This window comes from Lycorma delicatula, chromosome 3 (assembly GCF_047948215.1).
Source record: "Lycorma delicatula isolate Av1 chromosome 3, ASM4794821v1, whole genome shotgun sequence".
In the NCBI taxonomy this organism is placed as follows: domain Eukaryota; kingdom Metazoa; phylum Arthropoda; class Insecta; order Hemiptera; family Fulgoridae; genus Lycorma; species Lycorma delicatula.
The window spans coordinates 174,883,043-174,901,624 of record NC_134457.1 but is presented as its reverse complement, the minus strand read 5'-3'; the positions used below and the strand labels follow the sequence as shown (position 1 = coordinate 174,901,624).

The following is an 18,582-nucleotide window of genomic DNA, read 5'->3' as shown; positions in this document are numbered from 1 at the left end:
GCGCAAATCGCCAAGCATCATTCCGCTTTGATGTGCTTATGTATCTCAATGCTTCATCGAAAAATATCATCTGAAAAACCTCAATGGAATATTCATAGGCAACTCTGAGTCCATCCAATGATGGGAAGATCCCCAATTTGTTTTCCTTTGTGCAAGATTGTGGATTTCTTCGTTTCGTATAATCATACTTCTGAAGAATTGTGGGAGAGTGGTCAGACGTAGAGTCGCAAACATTCTACACATCGGTATAAAACGACGAAATTTCCGAACTGACAAAAATAATTCAGTAATTTGGGAACCTTTGTGGGATCCGTAGGCAAATTATGGGTTCAAACCCGGTGGTAACATTCAACCGTAATCTCTTATAAGACAGTTTCAATGCTCTTCCACGTGTGGTTAGGCGTGACCACCGTAATACGTTTTTCTCATTCCAATTACTACCTGTGATGAATCTATTACCGAGAGTATTGAAGTACACACAAAACATGATCTCTGAGATATTGTGACGTAGTGGGCAAAATAGATTGCAGACAGTCTGAAAGGTAAAATCCAGTTTCGTATTTCCACAGAGGTCACCTAAACGCCCAAACATTACTCATTCTTTGCATTTTCCTTTTCTGGATAATCTGTTTATACATTCAACAACCTTTATAATTTTCCAGATGATCCTGAGGACAGCACTCAGGTAGTTGACGGGCTCCTGTTGTTTTTTAACAATCTATAGTCCTATGGCCGCCGCGAATTTAACTCACCGGTGTGATCGTATACAGCAGTTTGTCGTAAGCCCATTCTGTTTGTATACCGCGTTTATTGTACGGTACCAGGAGTTCTTTTGGGCGTTTCAAACCTTACACAACAATTAGCTAAATACTCTATTTCAAAAATATCTTTATCATTGCTTTGGTGTTCTAAACTCACAAATAATGTGGGTCCTCTGGTAGTTCTATGACAGGCGCTGAGAAAACTCCTAACTTTGCGACCTTTACTCTCAGTTTCCTGTTTTATTACAATCAAAGGAATAGAATGGTGAGGGTTTCTCAACACCACTTCAAAAACCCTTTCATCTCGCCTTGTGAATGTGTAACCCAAAAGATTATTTTCTCGTATCACCTAAATAAATTTGTATACTTTTCTATGACGTTAGAGAAAAGCCGAAGCTATTCTCTATTTCTAAATCGCGCATTGAACTCAGATTTTGTCATTACGAATTCCAAAAATTCATATAACTTTGTGGTGTCAGCAATTCCGTACAGCACGAAAAGAAGGGGTTTAGCCTGTTTTTCAACGGTTGTGGAAGAATTCTCCATTGGTAGAGGCTTGGTACGATTAACTTAAACGATTAGTAAGGGGCAGGTTGACGCTAGCATCACCTCAACACTTTTGGTGTGCGTAAAACAGGAATCACTCGTTACTCAGGAGTCACTTCTCGAAGGTCCATGATGTGTAACCAGATCCACTTTCACTCCCTGAGATTCCACGGATGTTTTAAGATTTTTCTTATAGATTTTCATACATTTTTCTTAGTTTGAAATTATCTTCGATTTTAAGAAGTTTTTAAAAGTAACAGCAGAAAAAAAATTGTACTACTAATCAATGTTTACGTACGTTTCTTGTTTGATAATATAGATTTAACTGTTTATAACTCTTTGGAAAGGATTAAAAATTTGCACAACAATAAAAATATAAAGCGATTAAAAGGCTGCAAATTTTTAGTAAATATTAATTAAAACTCAAATTTTATAATCGGTTTTATACAGGGGCAATGAATAAATTACATAAAGGATTTTACTACATTTTAATTCGAAAATTATCATATTTTATTTTTCACATTACCTTCATGTGTGTAATTTATGTTAGTTTAAAACTGTAAAAGCAGTAATTAGACTTAATAAATCTGCATTTTTCACTAAATGTTTTTCAGTATCTTCTGATTCAAATTCAATTTTTTTTTTAATTTTAACAATTCTTACGCTTAAATAATGTTATGTTTTAAAAGTTTGTGTTACACACAGACAAAACAAAAGTCTACACATAACAAAAGTATTTGTTTTACCTTAAAACAAAATGCTTTTTATATAATTGATTTTAAATACAGTTTTTATTTATTTATAGTGTACATAGAATTTCATAAATGCAACACACATTTATTATCTAGGATGACTTTCAAATTTTACTTTTTAAACATATTTTGATTTTGAAATTTAAAAGCAGGGAGTTCTCATGTATGTGTTTTTCCAGCATTAGTAAATTCAATTAAGAAATGTTTGTTTATTTTGTTCATTGATACGTAAATTCAGTTGTTGTTTGTTACTGCTAATGGCACCACAATGATGCTCTCTACTTTATTTTAAACTACAATACAAATGTTGATTTCTCTGGGTAAACAAATTATCAATTTAAGTTTTTCAGGTTAATATGACAATTTCCTTGCATTCAGACATTTCAATAATTCAATTACTCTCACTCCTCTCAGTTCAATAATGTTTTAATATAAATATATATATATATATATATATATATATTGTGTGTATATATGTATATGTGGTTGGCATTCAAAGTTAATTGAAAATCTGTAACTGATATACTTAATATCAACGGGAAAATTTTAATCAAAAAACATAATACGTAAAAATTAAATAACTATAGATTTATATACCGTTATGTCCACTTCTGTTTTCAGATTTCTATTAAAATAATAAAATTTAGATTTTATCAAACATAATTTAATCATTTTCTTATGAATAAATTTTATAGTATATGAATTTTAAAATATAAGGCAATCCGACTCGAAATTTTTACTGATTTTTGTTCATTTTTATTTATTTTCCTAAAGTGTACGTTTCAATCTCTACAACTAGTGAACAATAAGCAACCTCTCCTACTACCGATTGAGATGAGGATATAAATGAGGTTTAGTCTTTTACAAACTCAGGCCGACCATTCTTCAAATCCGTATAAGAGAAACTGACTTACTGTTAATGTTATTTATCTTTAGTTTTAACCGATTTAAAAAGGAAGAATTTTCTCAGTTTGACCCATAATATGTATAAATAAATATATATATATATATATATATATATACTTGTTAGTTTGTTTGGTTTTAATTTTTAACCAATTGCAGTAATTTCGATGACTTTTTTTTTAACTGTACAAAATGATGCTAGTCTCATATTATTACCGAATGGTACTGGGTCATTAAATAAAAAAAGTATTTGGCGAAAAAATTCTGATCTATGCAGTTATTATTACTTAATCGATTTTATTCCTTAAGATAAATAAGATACAGAATTCTTTCCTTTTGAATTTGAAAAAAAATTTTACAATGATTTTCAGTGAGAATATTTTAAAATCGGTTTTATATCATTTAAAGTATTTATTATGAACTGGTTATACGAAGTACAGAAAGACATAGAGGAATTAGACATAACCCATGAAAACCTAAAAATGAAAACCGGAAACTATGAGCAATTAAAAAAAAAAATAAAGAAACAAGATTCCTATCAACCCAACATTCCTAACCCAAGAAAACAATAAGCCGGGTGTAGTCTGAACAAGAAAGGGCAAGAAGATCTGAAACCCTTAGAAATTACTGGCAAAAAAGAAAAGCTGAAAAATCAGCAAGAAAAGAAAGAACTTGCCAAAAAATGAACTAAAGTGATCCATTATGGTCTTTAAAGGAAATAAAAAAAAAGAAAGTATTTATTTTATTCACTGAATAAATTCAGACTTTTAAGTTACTGAATAACAGATGATTTTGTTGTTTATTTGAATAAAGATATTCTATAAATATTGAGTTTTATGGACATTATTTATGATGGAAATGGGAAGAGTAACTTTCGTTTAATTATTAGAGAAGAAAGACGTAGTTTTGTTCAACTGATGTATGGCTTGCAACAAAGCAACATGTTTATTTTTTAATTTTTGGTCGGAATATTTTTACATATCCCGTCTTTACACACATCTTACGTAGTGAATTATTGTAACGTAACGAAGCTTAGACTTTATGTTGAAGCGCAGTACTATAAACACAGGCAATAACAAATTGTTAAACACATCATAAAGTATTTTGAACTTTTCTTTTTAATTTATTTTGCGCATTACTTCAAAAACAGCTTCTTTCTTTTTCTGTTTAGTCTCCGGAACCACCGTAAGGTGTTACTTCAGAGGATTAATAAAGATGATATGTATGAATGTAAATTAAATGTAGTCTTGTACAGCCTCAGCCAACCACTCCTGAGATATGTGGTTAATTGAAACCCAACCACCAAAGAACATCGGTATCCAAAATCTAGAAATAAAATCCGTTTAAAAATAACTGCCTTTGATAGGATTTGAACCTTAAAACTCTCGACTTCGAAATCAGTTGATTTGCGATGACGAGTTAACCTCTGGACCAATCCGGTAGTTATTGCAAAAAAGCTAACTAAATATAATAAAATATATTTTATTATAATAATAATAATAATTAAATTTCAGACGTTAACTCCAGAATGGCCATCATACGGCCCGCGTAATGTATTTAGACGGCCCGCGAAAGTTATTCAATATTAGTTTTTTTTTATAACAATTGAATAATGGAAAATACGGAAATTTAAAAAACTTAACACGTCACATTAGTATTTTTTTGTTACTTTGTTTTACTAAATTAGTTACACTTATTCATAAATATAGTTTTTGTATTTATCATTTTTTATAATTTTAATATTTCGTTCGGCCCGTGAAAAAAGTTTTTTTTTCCAATTCGGTACGGAGGCAAAAACTGTTGGCCACGCCTGGGTTAACTGCCACACTGAAAAATGCAACATTTCCAAGACTAATATAATTATTTTACTAAAAATATCCACCAGTGCTGCCATTTTTTTCAATTTCAATAAAGGTTTTGATACCCTATTACTAATTGCTGATACCAATTTCACTTTGCAACTTTACTTTTTGAAATATTAAAAAATAAAGTTTCGACATCAATTTGTGTCTCATAGTAACCGTGAATAACGAGATCTCAATTGATTTCTCAGAATGTTTAACATATTTTTATTGAATTACAATATCTTTTACTTACTAACAACTGATTGTATTTATTTTTAATTCTACAACTCTTTTATTAGTTGCTATACTCTTTTTTAAGATAAATTACTAAAAGTTACTGACCTCTGTAATACAATCAATACAATAATTTTTGTTACAATCGTTCGTTTTATTGGTAATTATACTTTGAATCGTCATTTTTAAAGTAGAATTTGAATTCAATAGTTTTTAAAGTACTTAGATATTAAAATCTAAGTAAACAATTAAAATTAATTCACACTTTATTACTACACTTTTCAATTATGTTTATTTTCCTTTTATTTGGTGATTTTCAAAAAAAATCCTTAAATTTAAAATTTAAAGAAAAACTTTCGTGCTACATACAATACAAAAATAAACAGAACTTTATATTTAATATAATATGTAAATGAAAAGTAAGCAATAATATTGGATCTTAGTGTAACATTACACTGAGACATCAAATGATGTCTTATAGCAATAATGGATAACTGGCTGAGAAAACATTTGATGTCTGATGGCAGTCTGAAGGCAGTCTGCTAAATTTTAGAACTGAGTATAAGTACTCATATAATGTACCATTTAAAATGGAAGAATTCGTGAAAGCGTTGGAAAGCGCAGGCAACACAGCTGCTGGTCCGGATGAAATCCATTATAATATGATCAGGCAGCTGAATACCACTGCAAAACGCAGATTAATAGAATTTTATAATCAAATATGGCGGGATGGAATATACCCACAGCAGTGGAAAAAAGCTAATGTTGTTCCAGTAACAAAAAAAAAAAATTTAACAGATCCCAATAGCTATCGTCCTATCTCCTTGACGTGCGCTATGGGAAAAATATTCGACAAAATTATTAATAATCGACTCGTTTGGGTTCTGGAAAAAGAAAACCTGATATCACCATATCAAGCAGGTTTTCGTCAATACCACTCTACCACTGATCAAATGATAACTTAGAAAACGTTATATATTACAGCTTTATCACAAGGAAACATTGTGTCGGAGTCTTCTTTGATCTTCAGAAGGCTTTCGATATGACCTGGCGTCATGGTATAATGCTCCAGATACATGAATGGAGCATTCGTGGCAAACTGTCAATCTTATTGAGCAACTATATGAATGACCGTACTTTCCAAGTACGTGTCAACAACGAATATTCATCTAAAAATGGCATACCACAAGGTTCGCCGTTGAGCGGTACCTTGTTTATGATCGCCATTAATAAACTGATATTAGCCATTCCAGTAGAAATCAGCAAAAGCGTTTATGTTGATGATTTGGCAATTGTGTATGCCAGCAACAAGAGTGCTATGGTGAAGTACAAATTGCAACGGGCGATCAACGCTCTAAATGAAGTTGCGAGGAATAATGGATTCCAATTTTCACAAGAAAAAAATTGTTGTGTACACTTCTGTAGGAAGATAATTCCTCATCAAAGTCCTACGTTGACAATCGGCAATGATCCAATACAATATAAAGACAACGTGAGATTTTTAGGACTAGTATTGGATAAATCCCTTACATGGGGATTACACATACAGGACTTGAGTGTTAGATGCAAAAAAGCCCTAAACATTATCAAATGTTTATCGAATATCAATTGGGGCTAAGATAAAGAGTTATTGTTGAGACTGTATAAGACATTGGTTTAATTGAAACTAGACTACGGAAGTAACTAGACTATTGTATTGTATGTACGCATTTAAGAAAGTTAGACGTAATTCTTAATAGCGGAATTAGATATGCTACAGGCGCTTTCCGCACAAGTCCGGCGACAAGTATAATGTCCGAAGCCGGAATAATGCCAATACATTATAGAAGAGAGATCCTCTTGTTAAGATATGCAGCAAACGCATAGGCTTTTCCTGCCCATATAAATAATAAACTTTTCATGAATCATCCAGTGACTGCAGTATATGAACGTCGTGCTACCTATTCCAGACCAGCCGGAATTAGGTACCACGAATTAAGAAGAAAATACGAAATTGCTATTCTAGATACAATAGCAATTTCCACAAGAGAAATACCGATATGGCTTTTGCCAGCGGTATATACAAGGTTGGATCTCTCTCAGGGAGAAATAAAAAAGAACCCAGCAGTGATCATCCAACAGGAATTTTTGGCAACCGTCAGTAGTTACGAAGAACATATTAGAATTTATACTGACGGTTCTAAAACTGAACATGGTGTTGGATGCTCCATATATGTAAATGGAGAAACCCATTGTTGGAAACTGCCAGATATGGCCAGTGTTTATACGGCAGAACTTACTGCCATTCAGCAAGTTCTTCGCTTCACAGAACATTATTGCGAAGAGAGAGTGCTAATTTGTTCCGATTCCCTAAGTGCACTTGTTGCAATTCGGAACAAAAACATTAAGGATGTCCTAATTTCAAACATCCTGTCTATTTTATACGTTTTAAATCAACGAGGACAGCGATGCGTATCTGTATGGACTCCAGGGCGTGCTGGTATTAATGAGAGCGCAGACGAAGCTGCCAGAAAGGCAACAGTCTATGATGATTTCGATGCATTTCTTGTAAGAGTGGCAGATGATAAAAACTGTCTAACTAACGTAGTTAAAACAAGTGGAATACTGAATGGAGGAGTTTGAATACAAAATTAAACTCAGTTAAAACTTCTCCATATAAATGGAAAAGCGACGTGAAGTTGACTCGCCGAGAACAAGTAGCGGTGACCAGACTTAGAATCGGTCACTCGCGATTAACAAATTTATATTTGTTAACCGGCGAAGAGAGACCAATATGCGGTGTTTGTAATAAAACAGTGACAGTCAAGCATCTAATAGAAGACTGTACCATATATGAGGACCTCAGAAAGAGGTTCCGTCTTAGAAATGATATTACTGCTGATCTGGATAATGGAAATGAAGAAAATATAGTTGCATTTTTACACGCCAGTGGACTTCTTAGAAGTCTATAAAAGTGAAAAATTTTAAAGATGTGTTAAAGAATATCTAAAAGGTAGTTTCATTTAAATGTGGAATTCTCGAAGCGTGGCACGTGTAGTGACGGGAGGTAGCTCTCTTGCCTAGGCCACCCTGGCTCGTCTGCATTCAAGAGTAGTGAGTCGGGGTGTTCCGATGATGGCATGGGGGACCCTCAAGGGTGGATTGAGGGCGCGAGGCTATGGGTGTGCGGGGTGCATGCCTGTAGCCTATTTATTTATAAGGAGGAGTCAACTGCCACGGCGCCCTGGCGCGACTGATATACTGATCAACGGCGGTTCTGGTCGCCCCGAGGGTGCTTAAACAAATTATAAACGAGACATGTAGAAGAAGGAAATGGCATTGATATCTTGTATTTTTAATTTCATAGTCTTTTGAGAAACTTATCTCAAATTTAATCACGGAGCCCTTTACACCCCATAAGTGTTATTTTGTCTTGTTGTTGTTATTAATGTTTCTGTGTAGATTGTACTTTTAAATAGAATGTAAGGGCCTTTTACACCCTTACATATGACGATCCTGATGGTGATAATAATTTCTTTCTAAGAACGTGACGAGGGCTAACGACCTTAGTAGTCGATGCCCGTAAAAATTCAAGAAAAAAAAAATAAATAAACAATAATAATATTAAATGTCAATTACAAAAAAATAATCATAAATTTCAATAATAATAATCATAATAAAGAGAGATTACATACAAAACAGCATTCAAAGAAATCTTCAGGATTTATTCACAGGTAAATAAATAATGAAAACCAGATTTCAATCTAATCGGTGAAATACATTAGCACGACCATGTACAACAATAGTACAGAGTGAATTTTTAGTCCTGTTACCCAATTGTTAATGTCTGAAAATTTTTTTCTAAGAAAGGGAAATTTTGTTTTGTGGCACGAAGTTGGTAGCGCTACTCAACCGGTATAGATACGGCAGTGTAAGATGATTCTTCTTGAGCTGTGTAAACTTCTGTGCCGTTTCCGGTCATGTTACGAACAGAATGTCTTTTACTATAGAACAACGAGTTTTCATTCTTGAACAATATTTTGTTACAAAATCGTACGCGAGTGTAGAAGAATCATTTGAAATTAAATTTGTTAGCGTTTCTCCGCCCGAAAAAATGTCAATTTCTTGGCTAGAAAACCGATTTCGAGAGACAGGTAGTGTTTGCGACAGAAAACGACTCGCTTGACAGATGACTTTTAGAGAATGTGAAAACAAGATCGCTTAATTCTCCACGGAAAAGTTTACGAAAACTTTCCACGCAAGTCGGTTTGTCATATTCGAGTGTTCAGAATGCCGCTAAAAAAATTGAAATTATATCCGTATCGCGTTCGATTAGTCCAAGAGCTTCAGCCTTCAGATTTAAACAAGCGATTGCAATATTGCCGTCGGTTTAGGTCTCTCATAAATGATAACGGAATTGAATTTTTAAACACGTTGTTCTTTAGTGATGAAGCTTGGATCCATCTCGATGGTTATGTGAACAGTCAAAACTGTCGATTTTGGGCGCTTGAAAATCCTAACGCTTTAGAAGACAAATCTTTGCTTCCTGAAAAAATCGGTGTGTGGTGTGCGATATCTCGTCATCGTATAGTCGGAGCCGTACTCTTCGAACAGACAGCAAACGGTGAAGTATACAGGAATATTTTGCGCCAATTTGTGTCTCTCCTGGCACCTCAAGAACGGTATTGCTGGTTTCAGCAAGACGGCGCTACATGCCACACGTCTCGAGAAACCGTTGATTTTCTGCAAGAGTTCTTTGATGATCGAATAATAAGCAAGGGCTTATGGCCTCCCAGGTCCCCAGACGGTGCGGGGCTATGGGTAAGCGCAATGGCTGCCTGTAGCCTGTTTATAAGAAGTAAACTGCCAGTCACGGCATCCTGGCGCGACTATTATACTGCTTCACGGTGGTTCTTGTCGCCTCGAGGATGCTAAAATTAACAACTAAACGAGATGGGTATAAGAAAATAAATGGAATGGTATAGTATTGTTTTTATATTATACTTTAATCTTCTTTGAGAATTTTATCTCAAATTTTAATTTTGGGGCCCTTTACTCCATATAAGTGTTGTTTTGTATTTGTTTTTGTGGTGTTTTAATGTTTCTGTGTAGTTTGTGTTTTTAAATAAAATGTAAGGGCCCTTTACACCCTTACATATGACGATCCTCATGGTGATACTAATTTCCTTTAAGAATGTGATTAGGGCTAATGACCTTAGTAGTCGATGCCCGTAAAAATACAAAAAAAAATAAATAAATAAATAATTATAATGTATGGCATTAATGTAATCATATGATGACTTTTTTAAAAAAAAGGTAAAAAATTGTTTTCGCTAGTTGAAGAAAGTATTTTTATTTTTCTGAAAGAAAAGTTTTAATTATTAAAATTATTTATTTTTTTTTTTAGTTAATGAAGGTTATTGGTCTTTTTAATAGGACTTCTTAGAAACTCCTTAGAGATAACAGCTTTATAAATTTATTCAGTTTATATTGAAAGACTTATTTTTATCCTCAGATTTGAATTAAAAACTTCTATAAAGTGGTTTTACACTTTAAGCCTGTTAAATTTTAATAATTTTACATGAATTTAGTTCTGTGAGTATTGTAATTACAATACTACCATTACGCTTTAAAATTTATGTTTTTATATTACACAGTAATTGTTAATTGAAAAATCAAAAAGAAATTTATTGAATGTAAAATTGGCAGTTACACAGAAAATTAATTCAGAATTCCAACGATTCTTTTCAAAAAAACAAGACAATTTGGAGAATTCCATAAATAAACATAAACTAGAGCATAAAGAAATAACATTAAATTTGGGAAAAAAAAGAGTAAAAAGCTTAAATTGGATATAATACAAATGTAAAATTAAATTGGCAAAACCATTTATAGTATAGCCGAGCTTAGCTTAGTTCATAAAGAAAAAGAAATGTTGTGAGTAAACGATTCTTTAAGACCTCAAAATGTCGAAGAAAATAGAATTTTTAACTGTTTTCTAATCTTTTTGCAAAATCTCCCTGATTAAACTTTATTTTCCTATTTATTTTTTGAGAATTCTATGTTTTTTTGTTTAACTTTTATTCACTTTATGAGTATGAAAATACTTAAATTACCACAAGTTTAATACTGATCAATTTTTAACAGAATTTAACACAGTCCAATAAAAATAATAATAAACAATGAAACAAGCGGAAGTTACTTTTTAGCCTTCTTTTATGAAATACGTTATTTTGAATTTTTATTAACTAGAAATTTTTATTAGAAAACACTGTCAAACTTAGATGTGATTTCGGATCATTTTTTTTAAAGATTTATTTTAATCATATGTTTTCTGATAAGAGAAGAACATATGAAAATTTCCTACGGAACACTGAACTTTTGACTTGAGGTTGTGTATATATACTTTGAACTTACGTAGTTAAGTACTGTCTGTCTATATTTCGTTAGTTTCTCGGTAAAATAAATTTTACTGAGAAACTTAGTAGATTTACTCAGAAAAATAAATTTACTCACTAAATAATCATAACCTTGTTACGCAAAAAAAGTTTTTTAATGGAATATTATTTCCAGTTATTAGAAATATAAATAACAATTAATTTTTTCAACCGTTTCTTTTATTAAGTTGTAAAATATAAATAATAAATAATGAGAAATAATATAAGCTTGAATGTATAACTGGAACAAAAATGTATGTTTTATATTACTAGAAAATGGAAAAATATTGTTTTTTAAATATTTTCTTTTTAACCCCAAGATTAAATACTAGTAATAATATTTTATTATAATCATTAAACATTCAATAAAAAATACTCCGAACTCACAGGTTAGAACATGTGATAAACTTATCGTCGTAAATCAGCTGATCTCGAAGTCGAGAGTTCTCAGATTCAAATCTTAATAAAGGTAATTACTTTTTTTCACATTTGAATACTAGATCGTTGAAATCGGTGTTCTTTGGTGGTTGGATTTCAATTAACCACACGTTTCAGAAATGGTTAGCCTGAGTTTGTTCAAGAAACACATTTACCGGTACAGTTACATCTGCCACTAATAACTGTATGCGACTACCAAGAAAAATAAAAAAATAAAAAAATAAAGAAATCATTAATGAGAGAGAAGTTTTTATTAAATATTTTTAAATAATTGTAAACAAATAATGTAACAAAATTTTATGTAATTAAATAATAAACTAAGTAATTATTATTTTGATAAAAATACTTAGAAAATGTTTTTACGTTTTAGCGTATTTTTATTAAGGACTAAAATTCTATTGTCACCTTTAACTGGTATAGTATTTTATTTTATAATTTTATTTTATTTTTCTATTATTATTGTCTAACAACATTAAACAATTTTTTAATTTGTATATTTCGAGTAAAATACGCTATTAACTTTTGACTTGAACAGTAATATTTATATTATCATAATAGAAATGATAGAATATATAAAATAGATTATCATTTTTCTGCAATGTATAATTAAACTATACAGCTATGCGTATCGCATCCAGCGAATAAAATAGAGTTAGAGAATATCAGCAGTACCGAAAATTAGCACAGAGTATGCACGTCCCCTGTGACGAAGCAGAGTACTGCGTTATATGGGATATTATTTTTAAATAATTACGAGAATGGTAATTTATTAATTATGAAACAGAATTAAAAAACGAAATATATATATAATTTTTTTCTTTTTTCCTTAAAAGGTCATTAATATAATCAAGCAGAGTTATTTAGTAATCTATACCCTACATTAGTGTTAAATGAAGTGAAGCGCATGCGATTCCATTGTAATAAACCCAACTCGCTAATTCCATATAACCCACAAAACATTCTACTCTAAACCCACACTACCGAAAATGCCCACACATACCCACATTATTACCTCATACTAAAGTTCTCTGTACATCACTGTTCTCTCACGCTATTCTACTGTGCTTGTTTCTCTCTCTCTTTCCTCACACATTCATCTCACTCTTTTTGTCTCTGTTTCACTCACCCTGACCTTCTTTCTCAATCTCATTCTCTCTCTCTCTCAAATGTTTACGTTTACGCTCGCCTAGTCAAAATTGTGGCACAGCTGTATGTACGAGCAGAGAGTATTTATTGTTTTCTATTATCAGTACAGTGCCAAAGGGGGTAGACCTACTCTATTGTTCTTCCGATCTCATTCCACACCATAATATGCACAAATATGATCATTATTATGCCATTTCCCTTTTGAAATAGTAAAATAATTATTATCCCATTACCTTCCTGATGTTATACTGATATATTTTGTTATTCATACTTTTGATTTTAAAATAATAACTTCTTTAAATTAATTTATTTTTATTTTAAAGTATGGCTTTTTAAACGATTTAGTAAATAGAAAAATAAATAAAATCGCGTTTATTAGACCATTAGCGTAATCATGTGTAATTTTTTTTTTAAATCAATTTACAGATACGAGTATATTAGTATTACGCAAAATAAAGATGAGTTCAATTTAAAAAGCGATAAATTTTTATAAGTTTTTTGTTTAAAAAAAGGATTTAAAATTCATAGTTACAAGAAAAACTAGTTCGGATAGTTTACGAAAAAGTAAACGAAATTCTCAGCACATGGTAACATATATTTATTTTTATTTTTTATCAAGTTTTTTAATATAATTTTTCAAATTTACATGTAATTAAACTTTTATGGTAAAAATGTTTACGTATTTCGTTTTCATTCTCCCTATTAATAAATAAAATCTCGGTTTTGTTATTACGATATTATTTTAATAATTGATTTGAAATTGGTGGTATGATATATTAAAAATGTCAAATGTCTTCTGGAAATTACATATGATTCAGCATACTTCTACTACAATCTAGCAACCAATCAGTATATTTAATAGAATGATAGGATTTCGTTATTGTAAATTATTATATACGTCTTTGTTTAGGGGGTATGATGCTGTTATAGATGTATTAAAAGAATATCAGCTCGGATGGCTAGAAGCCCACCTGGGTGTTTACTTCGCCAAGGTAGGCGTTTTGGCATCGAGCCCCGGTTAGCTATGATATTCGTTGTTGAATGAGAATGGATGTATGGAGAACTCTGTGATGAAACTGAAGTGTAGGAGGGTGTAAGCATTGACCTCGCTCCTGTAAGCATACCAGAAGTGAGAGAAATTGGATATGTTTTTATTAGAGACTAATTAAATTTTGTGAATCAGTTTCTTAATTTTTAAGTAAATAAGAGGGCTTTGAGTAAACTGAATTGTAGGACAAAATTATCATCACTTGTTTTATTAGTGTATGAATAATTTTTGTGTTTAAAAACAGTCAAGTAATGATCTGACTGCATAGTTTAATTGAAGGATATAGTAAGAGTTTTTGTGTAAAACCTTCGGTATTAAAGGAAGGCGTGGGGATTTCGCTTCCACGAATCTATTAATTTGATAGTTGAGGGTTGTAAGTTATGGTAGGGGGTCGTGGTCGGAAGAGGCCGTACTAAGGCGGTAGTAGGATGTATAAACAAATATACTGATGAAAATTTCTGTTGAGGCATTTGCATCAGTGACATCCTGACAGAGGTTGACTTTGTTGTGTTTCACAGATTAGAGGACCTAAAAGACGACATCTAATAAAGCCGATCAGGACTAGAAACAGAGGAAGTGGTTTGGCGACCAAAATCGTCACAAGGCGGGTGTCTTCCCTTACGGGAGTCAGGACGTTCATTAAAAACATTTGACAGTTTTTCAAATAAGTGAGAGCAGTCATTATCATAATCATCTATCGTTCTCATTGGCGGCAAGTTTCTAACATCACTGCTGTCTGCCTGAACCTATCCCTGTTCCAAGCCATCTCCTTCGTCATCTTATAGTTTCCAACCTTCACTCCATCTATTTTATCCTTCTTTTTTTCTATTCCTTCTGTTGACCTTACAATACAATTGGCAACATTCAATTTTCTCTAACCATATGTCCTAACCAGTTCCTTTTTCTTCTGTGTACTTCCCGTATAAGTGTTTTTTATCTTTATTTCTGTTCATTATTACCTCATTAATCACTTCATTAATCCATATTACTTTCTCCAGATCTCACAAACGTCAATCCAGTTCTTTTCTTTCTTCCTCATAATCCATATCTTACTTCCATTTAACAAAACATTCCATACGTGTTATTAGTCTTACCTGTTCTTCAACTCTAAGTCCAGACTTTAACTAACAATAATTTCATTATCTTACTGATGGCTTCCTTTCCCATTACTATTCTTCTTTTTATTGAAAGGTAGAACACTATTTTAATTAAATTCATTCTTAACTACAAACTACTAATTATATCCATATCACATTAAGTACCCCAATCAGACTTGCAGTGTTTAATAGATGAAGATATAATACTAATTAAAGTGGCATAAACACTTGAATGTTTTCATTTTTTTTCCTTGTTTGAAGTAAAGGAAGTATTGTGATTGCGAAAAATGTCGGTTTTCAGATTTCAACGAAAATATTCATTTTGACCATTCCTAAACGCATTTTTACTAGTTTCGCCGTGACGTCTGTATGTACATTACGTACTTGTGCGTACGTAAGTATTTTGATTATCTCAAATACGATTAGCCGTAGGATGTTGAAATTTTAGATTTAGGACTGTTGTAACATCTAGTTGTGCACCTACCCTTTTGATTGCAATCAACTTGACCAAAAATATCCAAAAAAGCCCAAATTATAAAAAAAATTTTTTTTGGATTTCCTCTTAACAGTTGTTAGGCAGTAACAAGCCCTGATTGAGAGTTTTCAACGATACATCATCATAAGTGGTACTTATTTTCATTGGTTCCAGAGTTATAGCCAAATAATTTTTAATTAATGAAATATTTTTATCTTCCTAGAGGAAGGCACATAGGTTCGAATTCGACTTCATTTCCTTTTTTTACCTTGTTTATTTAATTTAAATACATTGATTTATTAATAACTATTAACTTGTGATTGTAAAAAATGTTTAATAATGAATAATAATTTAATATAAAATAATATGGAAAAAATTAGAAGTTATTGATGAAATAAAATTTTATGTACTTTTAAGAATGTGTACTAGTAATTTAATAGCCGTACAAGGAAGTGGTGTTATGTCTACATCAGATTCTCTTTAATGCATAACCAGATCTTCCATACTGTTAGTACATTATTAAAAAAAGAAACACGTTTTCTGAACCACATTTTCTTGAATACAGTTTTTTAAAGTTAATAGTTCTTCCTAAAGAGCGACTATCAGGAAAATATAATGTTTAATCTCATTATAAAGTTGTGAAAACCTGATCAAATTTATAAACATTGTTAGAAGGAAACTGCCATTCCTTCAAGAAAATATTACTTGAAACTTATGATAATAGTAGGTTACATATTTTAACAATTTATTTTAATTGTTAACTTCATGTTAAATAAAAACTAGTAATTCTTAAAAAGTATAAGCTATCAGCTACATTCCAAATTTTAACAATTAAAATAAACAAAACCTTTTGAATTACAGAAAGGACTAATTCCAATATAAGTTGAAAAGATAGGACCAGTATTGGGGGTTCAAATATGATTAATATTTTACGCAATTCATTAAATTTAAATAGCTAAAATAATAAACATAACAAAACAATATATAATGTATATTGTTTTGTTATGTTTATTATTTTAGCTATTGAAATCAACAGAAGGTTCACAAACATAAAGAAATAATAATGTAATTTTTATTCGAAATTCTTTGATTACAAATGCCATATATTATATTATCATTTACTTCTATAAAACAAATTAATTATTTAAATTGTGTATTTTATTGAAAGAGTTATGAAGGTATATTTAAAATCTTTTTAATACGGATAAAATACTTTTAACAAGAGTGAAAAGTAAAAGATAGAACTAAACTCGACCTTAAAATTAGGTTGCAAAATACTCGGTAGTATAACAATAAATTTTGGTTGTGAAAATAAAAACACTATTTAAAAACCTATAAAATAATAAATTTTAATTCTAAACGAAAACAGATTGATATGCACTCACAACTTATTATAAAATACCTTGCTGTTTCTTATTATTCGAAATGTCTTTTTCGTTAAATTATGATAAAAAAAAAAAATTAACTGTATATGCCAATATAGAAGAAGCCAAGAAAATAATTCATGGTTTACCTGAATAATAATCAATTTAAAATAATGTTTTGAAAGAAATAATATTAAGATCGACAGCAGAGATTGAAGCGATAAATAAGAAAGCAGACAGTAATAAAGAGAAAATTGGAGACAGAGTAGTTGACATAGTTTGATTTAATGAGAATTTGAATCAACCGTTCGTTACCTGCTAAAGGATGCTAAAATCAATCCTTTTTTAAGAAAAAAAAACAAGGTAATTACTAAACTCAAAAGAAAATGGAGTATGCCATGTTAACATAAACGAAACAATCAAACCTATCAGAGAAAAGATAAATGAAGTACTGCATGTATAAAACAGAATAGTAGTAACTGAGACGTAGTGTAAAGAGAGTTGATGAGTTGTGAAAAAGGTTTGATTGTTATGGGTACCATGATTCGACTTCCGGAAAATTTCGACATTTCTTTACGATTCACATCTTCCAGACCCCAAAACTACCGTCAGATCAAAAGTATATATATATATATATATATATATATATATTCACTTTCTTGTGGACACGATAACTACCGTAATTTTTCGCCAAGCACTTACAAATTTTTCCTTATTAAAATAACTCGTTCAAAATGTTGGTCGAGTCGTTAACGACCAAAATCGGATCATGCGAATGGTTTTTCGAAAAAACAAAATATTGCTATAAGTTTCTTATTAAGTAAAATATCGAATTCATTAAAAGTTCCTACTGTTCTTTGAATAAAGGCCTAAAACGTATCTAATTAAATATTTTTATATCATCAACAAATGATCCAGGTGGTTAAAAAAATGGGGTTTCAAAAACAAAAAATACTCATACCTCCCTTAATAGGCACATTATCGAATCGATTTAAAGTGATCTTTAGTCCTCTAAACATGACCTAAAACCTTTACCTGAAACTGTTTTTGATATGACTAATCCTTACGGCAAGGGATGACCAAAATATTGCTGGAATTGTAAGAAGATGGGACTTGTCGTATGCTAAACATGTTAAACTTTTTTCATATGCAACCATTGTCGTATTGAGTAATTTTGAAGTTTTTCTTAACTTTAAGGTGGAAATATTTTTTATCCCCTACATAGCATCGGTGAAATCTACCTCCGTTTTCCGGCGTGCCGAAACGGATTTTTTTAATTACATAATTACTTTTCTACAATTATAGTAAATTACATTCATCTTTACTTTTCATTTTTGAGGACATTATGTTTTATAAATATGTGATACATATATTTTTAGAATTAATATTAATTTGACATATTATATAACATTTTTCAATCTTCTCACTTCTAGAATAATCTTTCAACCACTTGTACATATTAAATTCTATATCTTTGGTTTATCTTTTTTATGTGTTTTATCCTCTTTTATATCTTTTAGATTCTAATACTTCTTGTTAACACAATAACTAAACGTTG

General features: G+C 31.0%; 1 protein-coding gene across 1 annotated transcript in view; it reads left to right on the top strand.

Annotated features, from left to right (window-relative positions):
- Positions 1–18,582, top strand: part of LOC142321254 (inactive tyrosine-protein kinase 7-like) — a 180,653-nt gene that overhangs the window by 146,666 nt on the left and 15,405 nt on the right. The gene's annotated exons all lie outside the window — the stretch shown is intronic.